Source organism: Sorex fumeus, unplaced genomic scaffold (genome assembly GCF_029834395.1).
Source record: "Sorex fumeus unplaced genomic scaffold, SorFum_2.1 ptg000039l, whole genome shotgun sequence".
NCBI classification, from domain to species: Eukaryota; Metazoa; Chordata; class Mammalia; order Eulipotyphla; family Soricidae; genus Sorex; species Sorex fumeus.
Genome location: NW_026606096.1, coordinates 17,208,488 through 17,218,108, shown reverse-complemented (window position 1 = coordinate 17,218,108; position 9,621 = coordinate 17,208,488).

Below are 9,621 nucleotides of genomic sequence, written 5' to 3'. Positions count from 1 at the left end.
CCTCTTTGTGCCAATATTTGTAAAAACAAGATTTTTTTTTAATTTACTTTCAGTACTTCTGTATCTCTGATTCAAAATGTTTCTCTTTAATGTTGCTAAAATCATATTTTCATTTGTTATGCAAAAAAAGTCTAATTCCTAATTGATCATCTTGACCTGTAAAATAAGCCTTATAACTATTCCGTCTGTTTTGAGATAAAGTATCAATCCAGCTCTGGTTAAAAAGAAAGGAACCTTAATCCAACCTAATGATTTTCTTTTCATAAAGGTCACAAAAACATATCTCAGGCACACAGAAGATAGACTTCTTGTCTTACTCTCTATAGTTCTAAAACCTTATCAACTGTTACATCTTTTTATTTAAGTTCAATTCTAAACTTAGTGTCGCCTTTGAAACTCAAGAGAGTCACTGTCACTGTCACTGTTCTCCCGTTGTTCATCGATTTGCTCGAGCAGGCCCAGTAATGTCTCCATTGTGACACTTGTTACTGTGTTTTGGCATATCGTATAAGTCACGGGTAGCTTGCCACGCTTTGCCATGTGGGTGAAATACTCTCCGTACTTGCCGGCTCTCCTAGAGAGATGGAGGAATCAAACCTGTGTTGGCCAGGTTGACCACATGCAAGGCGCTGTGCTATCGCTCCAGCAGAGAGTGAGTTCCTTAAAATAACTGAAATTTTAATATATTCCCAACTGATTACAGGTGTTATATCACTGCTTTCAGACAGACCACACCACACAGACTTTCAGACAGACAGACAATAAACTGACTACAGAAACCACACATACATGAGCACATATATGCAGCTGATAGATTGATCTGACCCTTCAAATCTAACCCTTCTTCAGTAGTAGAAACAGACCTAGGCAAGCAAGTTCATCACAAGAGGTCAGAGTGATATGCAGTATCCCCACACACACACATCCCAGCCCTCACCCTGCCTCTATGGCAAACAATCTCCCTAATAATCTTTCTCTAATTTGGGGCATTATGTTTTGCTCAAATTTTTCCACCATCATTCAAGCCTACCTGCCAGGGGCGGACATTAGATAGTTTATTTTACATTGTTCATTTTAAATATCATGAAAATTCGCGTAGCCGTGATTGTAAATGTAAATTTTTAGATTGTAAATGGTTGGGTTCCAGAGATATCTCTGCATGCCACTAATCCATTTTGGGATTCAATTGGGAGTCTCTGAGCCAGAACTATTGGTGCGGTAAGATGGCACCTGGAAGCAAATTGTGAGCATGACAGTCAGTCTTCTGGGCGGATATGGACCCAGGGAGGGACACCCAGGCCTCTGCCTCCATGTGGCCTGGAGATTTAGTCCTAGAATCTGCATACCGAGGGCCTTGCTTGTGAAAGCTCTTGGTCACTGGAATTCCATTTAGAGTAGGCGAGGAGACTGCACCTGCTTCATCTGGGGTGCTCCGGTGATATTGGCTCTGTATGAGGTCTGGAGAGATCTCTGGCACTATGGTGTCTTCTGGGACTTGCTGCTGTGTCTCTCGGTCAGGATATTCTCATATATTTTTCTTTACTCTTTTACTCCATTTAATCTTTGCCTAGTAAGAAACTTAGATGGAAAAACTCCAAATTTTTCTCATGAAAAAATTTTCACTGGTTATACATAACCAGTGTATAAATCTTCCAATTTATTTGTTATTGAACAAATCAATCTACAATTTTGGTGTTGTTGTTTATCCAAAAGTTCCAAAGTTTACTCACTATAAGAGAGACCAAAGATAAGAATCAACATATTAACAGTTAAAAATGAGTCTTGGATCTCATGAAATCAAACTGGTTTCCAAACCAATGATGTTTGTTGGGTTTTTTTTTTCTTTCCTGCTAAAATAGAGACAGAGATTTATTCCCACAGACATAAAGCTTAAAGACAAACATGAAAAAGAAAAACCTATCTCCACCCAAAGTCACAGTACATTGAACATAACCTACAAAACCCATCATGTGAATAAAGCACCCAGCAGGCCTCTACCACAGGCAAGGGGGTCAGGCGTGGGCAGAACGGTCACTTTTCTAGCTAAGGGGCACCAGGGTATATTAAATTGCTAGATTTCACAGTGCTCTGATCTCCAGCAATGATTCAGTTTGCTTTGCTTGCTAACAAGTTAATCCAGACCAGAACACGCTGGTCTTCACTTCAGACTCCAACCTAGCTTCAGTTTTCAGAGTTCTCACAAGGTGGTAGGTATATTTCAATCAGACTTCCCCATTCTCGGCACACCTTTTTCCTAGGAAATAACAGACATAATTGGCCACACACAGAGAGATGAATCAATTCACAGTTTCTGGTAAGAGTTCACAGCTATTCCTACTTCTGGAGTCCTTACAGAATTGCCCCAAACACACAGAGAAACGGGGCCCAGACAGAAGGGAATGGAGTTTCTTGCTGGTACACCCCAATGTGACTTTCTCTATTTATGCTAAAATGGACACAATCACAGGTCAGTCTTCTTACTCCCAGCTCCTCCAGAAAGATAGGAAAGAGCCTGAGTCAGCAAGGATAGAGAGGCCAAACTCCAGGGCCAGGAGTTCTCACAAGTCCATGGATTTACTTGCAAGTTTCCTGGTGTGAGTACAGTTCTTCTCAGGAGATGCCATTCCTTGGTGATTTCACCAAATTATAAGTAGAAGGTTCTTCTGCTCAAGGTCCAATCAAATGAGAGACATGGTGATGAGTCAAGAAAGAGCTTTATTGACAAACAGATTGGAAGATGGTCAACTCTTGCCTTCAAAGCAACTATCTTGTCTGGCGGTAACTGGAGGGGGTTTTTGTAGGAAATAACAGGGAAGAATGGGTGGACTGTAATGCCAGTGGGCCATGGAATTAACAATAGAATTCCCCCAAGGGTGGTCCACTGATGCACAATTTATTTGATCGATAAGCCTAAACAAAGGAAAAGTTAGTCTTTGGGGGGAAGGGTAAACTGAGGAAAACCTGTTCTTATATCTTGACTTTGGGACCAAGATAGTTGTCCTTCCCAATTATTGATCCCTGGCCAGATTTCAAAAATAATAAATTATAAGGAAAATCAAAAGTGTGTCACAACATGGATGGAACTGGAGGGTGTCATGGTAAGCAAACTTTGTCAGAAGGAGAAAGAAATACTGAATTATGTCACTCATATGAGGTTTGTGGGCTGGAACGATCGCACAGCGGTAGGGCGTTTGCCTTGCACGCAGCCAACATGGCTGACTCGAGTTCGATTCCTCCGCCCCTCTCGGAGAGCCCGGCAAGCTACCGAGAGTATCTTGCCCACATGGCAGAGCCTGGCAAGCTACCCGTGATGTACTTGATATGCCAAACACAGTAACAACAAGTCTCATGATGGAGACATTACTGGGCCCGCTCGAGCAAATCGAAGAAAAATGGGAGGACTGTGACTGTGACTGTGATATGAGGTTTATAAGGAAACCAAGCATGGGTATAAACAATGTCCAGTGAAGACAAATCTTAGATTGTGACAATAGGATTGAAGTTACCAAGTGCTGTGGAGGATGGAGGCAGATCGGAAGGGTTCTAAGGCCTGTGGTGGTGGTGGGGGGTGGGAGTGGGGTGGGGTGGGTAGTGGTACTTTGGGAGTGGATGTGTTGTGGTAACACTGTAACCCCAATACAAACATTTTGGCTGAGGTTGCTCAAGATGCATATTCTAGGTGGGAGGCCCAGGTTGGATCTTCAGCATCACATGATCTTTGGAACACTGCAGAGTGGGTTCCCTAGTCCACCTCAGCACAAAGCTGGAAATAGCCCCTGTCCAGAAAGCTGGGAGTGACCCTAAACCCAAAACAAAAGAAAATTAAACTAAAATACCCCTAAACATTTATATTCTTTGTTGTTTTGCTTTTGGGACCACAACTGGTGATGCTCAGGGCTTACACCTGTCTGTACTTTGGGACCAAATGATGTACCGGGAATTGAATCCAGGTCAGCAGCATGCAACCAAGGGCCCTACTCTCTGTACTATTTCTCTAGCCCCTCAAACATTTATTATGGTCTTGTCAAAAATACAAACATCTAGGCCTTCAGTGTTAATGTGGAAAGATAATTGAGTAGCCATTTTAAAAATGATTCTGACTTATGAGATTTAGGTTTTCTGTTACTCTGTGTAAGGTTTGTTTATACTTTTTCTAAGAATATGAATTCTCTAAATAGAAATTTTCTCTAAATTAACTCTCATTTTCTCTAAATTAAAAAAATTAAGCATAACTTTGGTTATAATATTCTCTTAAGTGTACATACTTTAAAGCAGAATTTGACTTTTGCTGTTAACTGTATGTCTTTATTGAAATAATTTCTACTCTTTAATCTACACATTTATTTAAGTTTGATTTGTCTGTCCTCTTGTATCCTGATATGATATTTAGTTCATTCATTCCAAATGTGTACATGCATAGTGATCACGATCATGATCACGATCATCCTGTTGTTGATTGCCTCGAGCAGGCACCAGTAACGTCTCCTTCTTCCTAGCCCTGTGATTTTAAAAGAGCCATTTCAATGCTCTTTCAGGGTTAGGAGAATGAGACGCATCATTGCTACTGGTATTTGGCATATTGAGTACGACATGGGAAGTTTACCAGACTCTGCCATATGGGCAGGCTACCAAAAGTAGCCTCAAAGTAGTTCTCAAAAGGAAAAATGAAATAATAAGATGTCACGTGGCCGCAAACGTGGCCGTGAGTTTCTGGGAGCTGGGTTTTATAGTCTCTGCATCTTGGTTGTTGAGGGACCAACCTGGCGCTGGTGGCAGCTGGTGCGTGTGACGCCTACCTACTGGAAGATGGGGGGTCTGGGTGGAGAAGGCCCAGTGATAAGAGGAATAAATATTCAGCCGCACCCCAATTTGGCCCTTTCTGTCTAATCCCTGTCACCCAATGACCATTGTAAATAATACTTTTAAGTTGTTAGAAACCTTTAACTGTGCATTAACAAATATGTAAAAGCAGGGGCTGGAACACATTAAATTATGAGCAAACATTGGTGATCAATGCTGTTTATACTCTTTCTTCATGTAATCTGTGTATGCACTTACTAAAGTGTATTGTTTGTTTTTGTTTTGGGGTCACACTTGGCACTACTCAGTGTTGACTTCTGCTTCTGCATTTCTGGCCATACTCGGGGAAACACATGGGATGCTCAGGCTCCACCCCAGTCAGCCGTGAGCAAGGCAAATGCTCTACCCACTGTACTATCTCTCAGGCCTCATACACTGCATTGCTATTCTATGTCACTGTACCACTGTATCACTGTCATCCCCGTTGTTCATTGATTTACTTGAGCGGGTGCCAGTAACGTCTCCATTCATCCCAAGTCTGAGATTTTAGCAGCCTCCTTAACTTGTCTTTCCCAACGCTGCCATATTGGAGGCTCTTTTAGGGTCAGGGGAACGAAACCTGTTACTCTTACTATTTTTGGCATATTGAATACGCCACAGGGAGATTGCCAGGCTCTGCTATGCGGGCGGGATACTCTTGGTAGCTTGCCGGGCTCTCCGATATATATATGTCACTGTAATATATATATATATGTATATATATATATATAATGTCAAAAGGGTAGGGAGTGCATTCCTCATATGTGTGTGGAAAGCTGCCTGGAACGTGGTGGCGATTGGGTAGTGGAGGTCGGCTGCTGGGGCTGGGTGGGTCCCTTGGGGCGGGCTCTCACCAGCCTCCCTCTGGGGCGCCCCAAGGTAAAGACAGCCCAGCTCTTCAGATCATAGAAATCTTTCACTATTGTATATAATGTTTATAAAATTAAAATCTTTAAATATTTTAATTTTATAAACATTGTATGCACTAACATACACCTCAGAGACCTTGGGCCCTACGAAAACAGGATGAGAACGCTATTCAGGTCACCCAAAGAGGAATCAAAAGAGCTCTGCTTTGAGTATCACGTTTCACTCAAGTGAGAGAAGGAATCCGGAGTTCCCACCTCCATCAACGATCGAGAATCAGGGACTCTGTCTCATTTGCCAAGGCGTCAAAAATCAGATGGGCCAGACACGTAATGAGATTTGGAGATGACTGCTGGACTAGAGCTATTACCGACTGGATTCCAGAAGACGTCAAAAGAACACATGGCTGCCCACCTAGGAGATGGTCAGACTTCTTTGTCAAAACCCTGAACGAACGGTTTGAGGCTCTTCATGTTCCTGGAGTGAGCAGACACCATTGGACTATACTAGCTCGTGACAGGGACGAATGGAGACGTTACTGGCAACCGCAGAGCAAATCTATGATGAACGGGATAACAAATGACAAGTGACAAGTTTATAAAATATAGCATTAATAGTATTAGAAACAATTTATAATTCTATAATATATAACAGCAAACAACAACCTACAATAAACAATAAGTAATATGCTTAATTTATAGTCGAGCTTTACTATTGTAGGGCTTCTCATTCTTTCTTGAAATTTTTGCTCAGTGCCAAGCAAATATGACCAGTGATCTGACAACACTATGAAACACCTGAACATAAGTTTTCTTCTTCTTTTTTTTATGTAGGAGTACTGCTATTTATTCAGCCATTAATTAGGCTGATTGAATTGGGCATGAACTCTACCTTACTTTTTTTCCCCATTTTTTATAATTTTATTTATTGAATCACCGTGAGAGCAGTTACAAAGCTTTCGGGTTTAAGTCTCGGTCATACAATGAAACACCCGTATCTTCACCAGTGCCCTTTATCCACCACCAAAATTCCCAGTATACCCCCATCCCACACCTTCCTCCTACCTGTGGGGCAGATGACTTCCAAATTAATCTCTCTCTACTTTGATTACATTCAATGTTTTGACACCACACCCACCATTATTATTTGGGATTTTACCCCAATACTCAGATCTGCCAAAAAGGCAACAGTAGACAATTTGTTTTCTATTTATGGTTATGAATAACATATGATGTAGCGTGGCTACAGTAGTGGCTGTGTGATTTTGAAATTCTGAAATTTTAACAATTAAATCTGGAGGGATTTCTTGCCAAAACCTGCTGGGTTTTGGGGCCACACTTTGTTACATTTTGTCTGTCCTCTTGTATCTTGATATGATCGGATACTTTGAGATTTGTTCCTGAGTCTCTGGGATCATGGCCATTAAGCAGCTTGATCAGGAGCCAGAGAGGCTGTTTGTGGGTGGTGACTCAGGGTCTCGTTAGGACGGGGAAGAAAGGGCCGGCTCCACCCCCATCCTGTGAGGCCCCACACGTGTCTTATCACTGTGGGCCCAAACCTAACTGTCCAATGGTTTCTGGAAAATGGCAGCCACCGGGCCACCAGGGAGAACAGGCCAAGGCATGAAACCTATTTCCATGTGGGGTGGTCCATCGCCAGTAACCTACTGCAGGGACAGGACACATTTCTTCCAAAAGCCGCTGGGTTCTGAGATTTGTTTCTGAGTCTCTGGGATTATGGCCATTAAGTGGCTTGATCAGGAGCCAGAGAGGCCGTTCGTGGGCAGTGACTCGGGGTCTTGTTGGGACAGGGAGGAAAGGCCCGGGTCCACCCCCATCCCGTGAGGCCCTGCATGTCTCGTCGCTGAGGGCCCAAACCTGACTGTCCAATAGCCTCTGGCAGATGGCGGCCACCGAGCCGTCAAGGGGGAGCAGGAGGAGGGTCAGCACCCTTTCCCCCCTGGAGTGGCCCGGCAACAGTAACCTACTGCGTGGTCCGCACACATTTCTGCCAAAAGCTGTTGAGTTCCGAGATTTGTTTCTGAGCCTTTAGGATGATGGTCATTAAGCGGCTTGATTAGGAGCCAGAGAGGGCGTTTGTGGGCGGTGACTCAGGGTCTCGTTGGGACAAGTAAGAAAGGGCTGGCTCCAGCCCCATTCCTTGAGGCCTCCCGTGTCTCGTCACTGCGGGCCCAAGCCTGTCTGTTCAATGGCCTCTGGAAGATGGCAGCCACCAACCACCTCGGGGGAGCAGAGGGAGGGACAACACCCTTTCCCCCACTGGGGTGGCCCGGCGACAGTAACCTACTGCGCGGTCCAGACACATTTCTGCCAAAAGCTGCTGGGTTTCGAGATTTGTTTCTGAGTCTCTGGGATCATGCTGTTAAGTAGCTTAATGAGGAGCCAGAGAGGCCGTTCGTGGGCAGCGACTTGGGGTCTCGTTCAGATGGGGAGGAAAGGGCCAACTCCACCCCTATCCCATGAGGTCCCTCGTGTCTTGTCACTGCAGGCCCAAGCCTGACTGTCCTGTGGCCTCTGGAGGAGGGGGAACAGGCCAAGGCACAAAACCTATTCCCACCTTGGGTGGCCTGGCACCAGTATCCTACTGCAGGTGATGTAGGCAGGTAGATAGGGAAAGGCTCTTTGCAATGAAACAAAGTTTCATGGAAGAAGAATTTTAGGACCGACCCACCCTGTGGACACAGAGAATAAAGACTTGATAAGACCATCCCCAGACGTTGAAAATATGGGCCTCCTCCCCATGAAATTCCTCCTTTCCAAAACCCCCCCTTTCAATCCAGTTAACTCCAGCAACCCAGCCCCAAGGAGATTCCAGAACATTCCGAGTCAGAAGGATCTATAAGAGCCAGCTCGAGAGCCCACTTGGGGCTCTCTCCACCCTCGGAGAAGCCCACGTTCCCTCTGGACGCGTTACTCTCTCTCTTACTCTTCATTCCCCCCGCTTATCTGCTTATCCCTTTCTCTCCCTCTCCAAAAGCCTCCAAATAAAACCTATTACTTTACTGCTCGTCTACTCCTGAAATTCTTTTCTGCGAGTGAGACAAGAACCCTAGAAAACCCGGGTAAGGCTTGGGACTGTTCTCTCCTTTCCTGCAAAGAGCGAATTCTCGCCCCAACTTGAGTCCTTGGCTCCCTGAGCAATCGGGTGGCGGCGATTAACTCCCGTGCCGAGAAGATCAAGCGGACTTCAGGTGTGGCTTGACGGCCACCTTGTGGGGCTGGCGGGGCTTAGGCCCGTGCCGAGCAGGTGCTCACTGCAGACTTTACCGGTCCTAGCCTACCCAGGGGCTCTTGGGTGGCAGAGATGGAGTGAGAGAGAGTGACCGTCTTTTTCTCCTCCCGACTCGCATAAGTCACCCGTGGGGCCCACAGACATCACAGGGACCAGGTGCATTTGTGCCAAAAGCCGTTGGGTTTCGAGATTTGTTTCTGAGTCTTGCGATCATGGCCATTAAGCAGTTTGATCAGGAACCAGAGAGGCCATGCCTCCAATTATACAGCTGAGCTGGAGGTGATTTGTGGGTGTGTCTCCCACATACCTAACTTTCGGCCGTTTACTTTCTCTGGTAAACTTTGCCCCAAGTTTTTGGGGTCTGGCCAAAGGCACAGCAGCAATTTTGGGGTATCAGAAAGTCTGAAGGCGCCAGGAGGCTGCTGATGCACTTGCCTCACAGGTATAGATTGACCTGCCGGTGGCACCAATACCCCCTGAACATAAGCTTTCAATGTGACTGGTGAGAAATTGCAATCTCATTTGCATGCTCATATAAATTGGAAAGGAGTTTTCTGCTATTTCCCAAACACCATGAGTGTTTTCTAAATGTGATGCATGTTTTAGCATGCTTAGGACTTGATGCCAGTACAGAAATGGTTCTCAGCATAAGGGCACTTAAAA